The following is a 7,121-nucleotide window of genomic DNA, read 5'->3' as shown; positions in this document are numbered from 1 at the left end:
CCAGACAAAAGGGAAAACAGATCTATCATTTGTACTTAAAACTTCAGAAGCAAATCTCCAAGGAAAGACTTCTTTTCCGGAAGACTGACTTTGTCGCTGCCTGTATTTCTATATCACAGTTAAAATATATGTTTCAAAAATAAAATCAGGCGCTTTAATTTTTTTTCAGGCCTCTGACACTGAATTGGCATGATTAACTTGTACATGTTTACAGCCAGTAATCTTTGAGTCTGAAAGGTTACTGGGGTCAGGCATGTCTTTTGTTTTTTTCTGAAAGAAAGAATGTATTAAAAAGAGTGGCAATTAACTTTAGTGAGTTTAGTAAGACTTAATTCTACTTGTCAGAGGCTTATTTGTTGGCCAATTAAGAAAAACTTATTTATTTAGTTGAAAAACGAGAGAGAGAGAATGAATAAATGAATGAATGACTATCTTCCACCTGGGTCTGGTGCAATAGCCTATCGGCTAAAGTCCTTGCCTTGGACTCACTGAGATCCCATATGGGCACCAATTCTAATTCCGGCAGCTCCACTTCCCAACCAGCTTCCTGCTTACGGCCTGGGAAAGCAGTCAAAGACGGCCTGAAACCTTGGGACCCTGCACCCGTGTGGAGACCTGGAAGAAGCTCCTGGCTCCTGGCTTCGGACTGGTACAGCTTTGGCCGTTGCGGCCACTTGGTGAGTGAATCATCTAAAGGAAATTCTTGCTCTCTGTCTTTCCTCCTCTCTGTATATCTGTCTTTCCAATAAAAATAAATAAATCCTTTTTATAAAAGAGTATCTTCTGCCCACTGGTTCACGTCCAAATGCCTGCAACCTGGCCTGGGCCAGACAGAAGGAGGCAGGGACTCCCTGATCTCTCACATGGGTGGCAGACATTCTGGTACTTGGACTGTTTTCTGCTGATTTTCCAGGCACATTTGTAGGAAGCTTGACGCGACTTAGGACAGCGAAGACTTAAATTGGCATGTGCTATGGGATGAAGGTAGCCCAGTACGGGTGCTGTTAGTGACTTTGGAAAGAGCTAGCTTCACATCACTGAGTTTCACTACTATTTTATCTTTTTTGGGTGTGTCTGCTTCGCTGTTTTCTTCTTTATTATTTGCTTATCTTATCCTTGTTAACCCTCTTGATACTTTCTGAGTTTGTTTGCTTCTTTGTTAGCTTTTTGAATTAAAAGCTTAGTTCATTTATTTTCATTCTTTCCTGTTCTCTGACACACATACTTAAGAACATCTGTTTTCTTCTGAATTGTTCTTTGGTTATAGCCCACCTTTGACACATAGTATTTGTTGATGTCAATTTCTAAATAGATGCTAATTGCAGTAATTGTAGTTATTTCATCTCACAGTAAATTTCTTTGTAAGCAGTGCCTGAGACAAAAGCTTGGGTATTAAATCATTTATTTGTCTAGGAATCTGACTCTGTGCATGCATCAGGTGTGAGGGACATGAGCAACAGCAGAGAAAAAAACCAATGCAAAGACAAGGTATACATGGGTGCAGCACAAAGTTCCCAAAATTGAAACGTGGGTGATGGTGTTGTAGTGCCAGCCTGCAATGCCAGTGTCATGTGTGAGTGGGTTGGATTCCCAGACCTGAGTCCATTTGAGTCCACTTGTAGTCCAGTTTCCTGCTAATGCTTTGAGGAAAGCAGCATAAGATGGCCCATAGTTTTGGGCCCCTGCCTCCCGTGTGGGAGACTCTGATGAAGCTCCTGGCTCTTGGCTCTAGACTGGCTGCTGCAGCCGTCTGGGGAGTGAACCAGCAAGTGGGAGGGCTCTCTTCTTGTTTCTCTACCTGTAACTCCTTCAAACAAGTAAACAAATCTTTAAGGGAAATAAAAAAGGATTCAGAAGTCATCTTTCGTTTTTAGGATCTTTTACTGAATAAACACTGTGATGTCAAGGATGATTCTATTTCACTAGTACATAATTTCCCATCACATTAGATGCTAATATAGACTTCGCTTCCTATCTTCTTTTTATGCTCTATTCCTGCACTGTTTTCACTTAACCACTGAGTCTATTAGGGACAAATTGCACCTGAAGTAGGTGTAATAATAAGTGCTCTACAGACGGAAAAAATTGGAGTGAATTATCCATTGAAGACCTGCTTATTATTCTCATAGAGATTAAATTGTCCTGATACAGTGATAATATTCTCTTGGAAAAATTGTAACATGAAAAATTTTTTTGCTACTACTAGTATTATGGAAAGGGTTTGGATTTTTATCTCGCTAAAAACTGATAGAAACAGGTTGCATAATGAGTTGCCTGTGAGTATGTTTCTACAGTGCTGGCTACCTAACTTCCATAATTTTTGTACATTTTATTCTCAGTCATAAAAAACCAATCAATCAACATTATTTGTGCTTTCAGTCCTGGAATTAAATATGTGGGGTCCTCTTAGAGGCAGTGCATCTGCAATATTACTTTTTCTTTTCCTTAAACTGCTTTTCATGATTTAAGTGCTCGTAATTTTGGCTTAGAAGAAGATGTTTGCACTACAAATTGTCAAAGTCTGGATTCAGGGATAATTGCTTTAAATAGCGCAGGGAGAGCATTCTAGTGGTAGAGTCTTTTATAGCATAACAATTAAAGCAATTATTTGCTACTGCAGGCAAAATCATCCTTCCTTTTGTCAATATCTAGCTAATTTGCAATTTTTTTTTGTCTTAAGGTCTCCAAATAGTTTCTCCATTTTTTTGTACGTGTTTTATATGTATGAATTTCAGATGTTTATCATCATAGAATAAGTAGGTGACAAGAATCCTTTTTGCATTATTAAATCTATCCTCTTAGGAAATACTCAATACGAAATTTGTTAGAAAATTAATTGCCTCACATAGTCTTGTATAATAAAATTCTAATACAATTTTCTGAGTTAAAGAATAGTTTATCTTGTAAGTGGAATTTAGGCTTTGTCATCAACTCTGCCACAAATACTCTCACTCTATCATTCATCTTCACCTCTACAGAGGAGCTGAAAATAGGTTTTCAAGAGTAACAGTAGTTTGTTCTGTTCCCATTCCTCTTTGTTTTCTTCTATTTGTTGAGCAAATGTATCTTAAATCTATTAAGCAGAGCAGAGTGAGGCAGGTTCTGTGATCCCATGGGGTCAGGGCTGTGGGGGAGTCATGGTGCGTAGGGCATGCTACTGGACCCTTCTAGGAGTTACAATGATACTTACAGGAGTGAGAATCTGAAGCTTAGAAACAGAGCATGTGTGAATGTGGTAAGGTGAGCAGTGTCTGAGGCTAACCATATACTCAGGGGCATGTCCAAGGGACATATCACACCAAGGATAGAGTCTGGAGGCCAAGGCGGGTGAGGAAGACTCCCAGAGCAGTAAATATGAGTCACTGTATACAAGGAGATCTATGAACTAAATATTATGCTAATGACAACATTTCTCATTAACTTACAAACACTGAGGGTGTTGGGGCGGAATAGAGTGGAGAGGGGAATAAACCTTAAGTTGTGAGATCAATATTGGTTTTAACATATAGACTGTAATGGTCGGAGCTGCACTGATCCAAAGCCAAGAGCCAGGAGCTTCTTCTGGGTCTCCCACGCGGGTGCAGGGTCCCAAGTCCCTGCGCCATCCTCGGCTGCTTTCCCAGGCCACAAACAGGGTGTTGGGTGGGAAGCGGGGCCGATGGGACATGAACTGGTATCTATATGGGATTCTGGTGCATGCAAGGCAAATACTTTTGCCTCTAGGCTGGGCACAAAAACATTCTTTCATGTCACTTTTTTCTGTAACATTTTTAAAGCATCTTTGAGTATATTCCTTTCTCTCTGTTGCAGCCATCTTAGATGAGTGGCCAGACTCAGATTGGCAGTGTTCTGGAGCTAGCATTGGTTTCTGTTAGGGCTGGTGAATTTCTCTTGGGTTCCACTGCAGCTCAGCATGACCTCGATATATTCTGAAGGGATATGAAGGTTTGTGGGAAAATGGAATTAAAAGATTAGGTCACTTTGATGCTGAAAAATGTTTGGAAATCTGAGTATAGACTCCACATAATAAACATATTTTATAAATGCTTTGACTTTTGTGTAGATTTCATACATTACTTTTGGTACCACAATCAACTTATCTTTTACCTCACTTTCTGTGAGATTTTGTTTCTTAGCTCTGACCACTAAGGCAAGAAACCAGTGACTCCCTAGTGGGTGCTGGCATATTCAGTGTCCAGATCTGGATTTCCAAACACCATTCTGCACTGAAACGAAGGTTGATTTCATGGGAGGTAGGACAACACGGTGAAGGAATGCTAGAACTTCTTGCACCGTAACAAGGGCAAGTGCATGGAGAATGTTGAGCACACATCGGAGAGCTGCAGATTCCAGCTGGGAAGTGGCTACCACTGACTGAATTTGACGTAAATCTAACATCAGTGCCTGGTGTTGCAGCACAGTGGCTTAAGCTGCTGATTCTAATTCTGGCCCTTCCATTTCCATTTCTGCTCCCTTTAACGTGCCTGGGAAGGCAGCAGAATGTGGTCCAAGAGTCTGCACCCCTGACTCGCAGGGAAAACCTGGATGGAATCTCAGCTTTCTAGGCTCCTGACTGCAGCATGACCAGCCCTGGCTGGTGCAACTATTTGAAGATACCTCTCTCTCTTTTTCTTTCTCTGCTTTTCAAATAAATTTTAAAAAGTCAAATAACTTACTCTTAAAACATAATGAAAAAATGTTTTTTTCAATTATTTGCAACTTGTCTGTAAGTTTAAGAGTATTTCAAGAGAATATATAATCAGACAGCATGGATTTTGACTGTTATGTGCTTGTGGAAGTAATTTCTCTAGTTTATGTGCAAAAATGCTTATGAGTTCACCTGTTTATGATAAAACTAACCACAATGTAAATGAGTTGATCTAAATATCTAAATCTGTGGGTTTTTTTTCATTTTGGTCCTAGACAAAGGTCAAGGATAATCAATGATTGGTTGAAATCTGTGACTTTGGGCCACTATGTCTGTTTTTCTTATATTATCCTGATAGCTGCTGTAATTGAGTGCTTTGAAGAGTAGGTGCCATGTTACATAGTATTCTTGGCTGTTTTGGTTTTGAAAAAGATAAGAATGTAGTAACTAGAAGAGGAGGGTTGGTTCATTTGAATAGAATGGATTTTAAACTTCCGTATATTTGCTATCTAATCCCCACCATCTAGTTTCCATGTTCTCCACCCCTCATTCCCTGAACTTGGTACACACCATTCTCTTCCCTACTTTTTTGAGGGTTGAGATCATACAAATGAAGTCATGTGACATTTGTCTTTTTGTGCCTGGCCTATTTGGCTTAACATAATGTCCTCAGGATTCACTCATGGTTTAATTAAAAAAAAAAAAAAAGTCTTTCGAATTCCTTGACCAATATTCACTTCTTTCACTTTGTTTTGAAATGGCAACCATGGTTGTATTAACACAGAGTTCTCAGATATTTTGAGATGATTGATTTATGGAGTTTACCCACACCAGGGAAGACAAAAGATTTATAAACTCAGCTCAATGGGAAGAGTGAGTGGGTCCTGCTGAAGCTGCACTTACAATGTCGATGGCTCCTTGCAAAAAGGGGGCATTTGTCCCTTCATCCTAGTGACAACTGATCCAGCTTACATCACGTAGTAGTATCTAAGATTAGTTTTTTTAAAGATTTATTTTTATTTATTTTTATTGAAAAGGTAGATTAGATTTATGGAGAGGAGAGACATAGAGAAAGATTTTTTATCCACTGGTTTATTTCCCAAATGTCCTTGACAGTCAGAGCTAAGCTGATTCAAAGCCAGGAGCCAAGAGCTCCTCCTGGTTCCTCCATGTGGGTGCAGAGTCCCAAGACTTTGGGCCAATCTCTACTGCTTTCCCAGGCTACAAACAGGAAGCAAGACTGGAAATTGAACAACAGGGATAAGAACCGGCTCCCGTAACAGATCCCAGTGTATATAAGGAGAGGATTTAGCCACTAGGCTCTTGCACCAGGCCCAATTTGTTGGTTCTTTCATTTACCCAAACTGCCAGGTGCTGTGCAGGCAGCTGGGACATGTTAGTACCTGATTCAGATGTGGTTTCTGTCTTTGTGAAGCTTAGAGTCTAGTATTGGAAACGAGGACCGAATGTCTGAAAATTGAGCAAGCAATAGTTGTACACTGTGTACATGCTCTGATGGCAGCAAAGAGAAAAGACAGGTAGCTATAACCCAGAAGAGATGTAAAGCTGACATAATAAACTTTTAGGAATAAACTCTGAAGAATGGAGAGGACAGTGAACTTTTTCCTCGGGCGTAGGGTTGCCCTCCAGACAGGTAGGCTTGCGTACAGGTATGAAGTCACGAACAGTTGAGGGATGTGTGGCTTGTAATTTATTTAAATGTGATGTTTGTGCTTTGTTCCTTTACTTGCTCCAGTGGTATGCACGGTGTGTGAATGCAGGGTCCATCCTGACCAGCAACCAGGGTGTGTGTGTCTCATGGTGTGTCCGAGTAGCCGAGGGATGAAGGAATGAAATGGGCAGAAGGCAATTCATTCTTGCTTCACCCTTCTCACATCATGCTGGTTAGTTTTGTGACTCAAAGAACATTTCATTTACATGAAGTGTTTAGATGATCAAAATCAAATACTCATTTACTTTCATAGTGGAAAGAACTTGGCAAGCCACGTTTTGGCACATATTGTTGGGTCACGGATACTGTCATCTAAGGGAGCATATTAGCTGTGTGGTGCACTTGTTATATGGCAGTTACAGAAGTACTATCAGAGATCTGCTGATTCATCTGGGGGTTTTTGATGTAGTGAGAAGCAATGAATTTCAAATCAAGAAAATAAAGCAACGATCACCAGTCAGACTAGGATTTGTTCAGAGATGCAGAAATAAGCGTGATGAAATGCAGAGATAGGCACGCTGCTCATGGCAAAAATCCCACATGACAGGGTCACCACTGCCCGGCGTTCTAAAATCCTGTTTGTTCTTAACTGCTCCACAATGAAGTCTAATGAACACAAATTACTTGTGTGATGAAAACTTTCTAGCTTTTTGTGACTTGTCATTGAAAATATTTTTCAGTACCCTTTTCTTTGCAAATACATAGAATCATTTATTAGATTAGCTTATATAAAGTTAGCTC

The sequence above is a fragment of the Ochotona princeps genome, chromosome 28 (genome assembly GCF_030435755.1).
Source record: "Ochotona princeps isolate mOchPri1 chromosome 28, mOchPri1.hap1, whole genome shotgun sequence".
NCBI lineage: Eukaryota > Metazoa > Chordata > Mammalia > Lagomorpha > Ochotonidae > Ochotona > Ochotona princeps.
The sequence above is the reverse complement of the archived record's forward strand: the minus strand, read 5'-3'. Positions refer to the sequence as shown.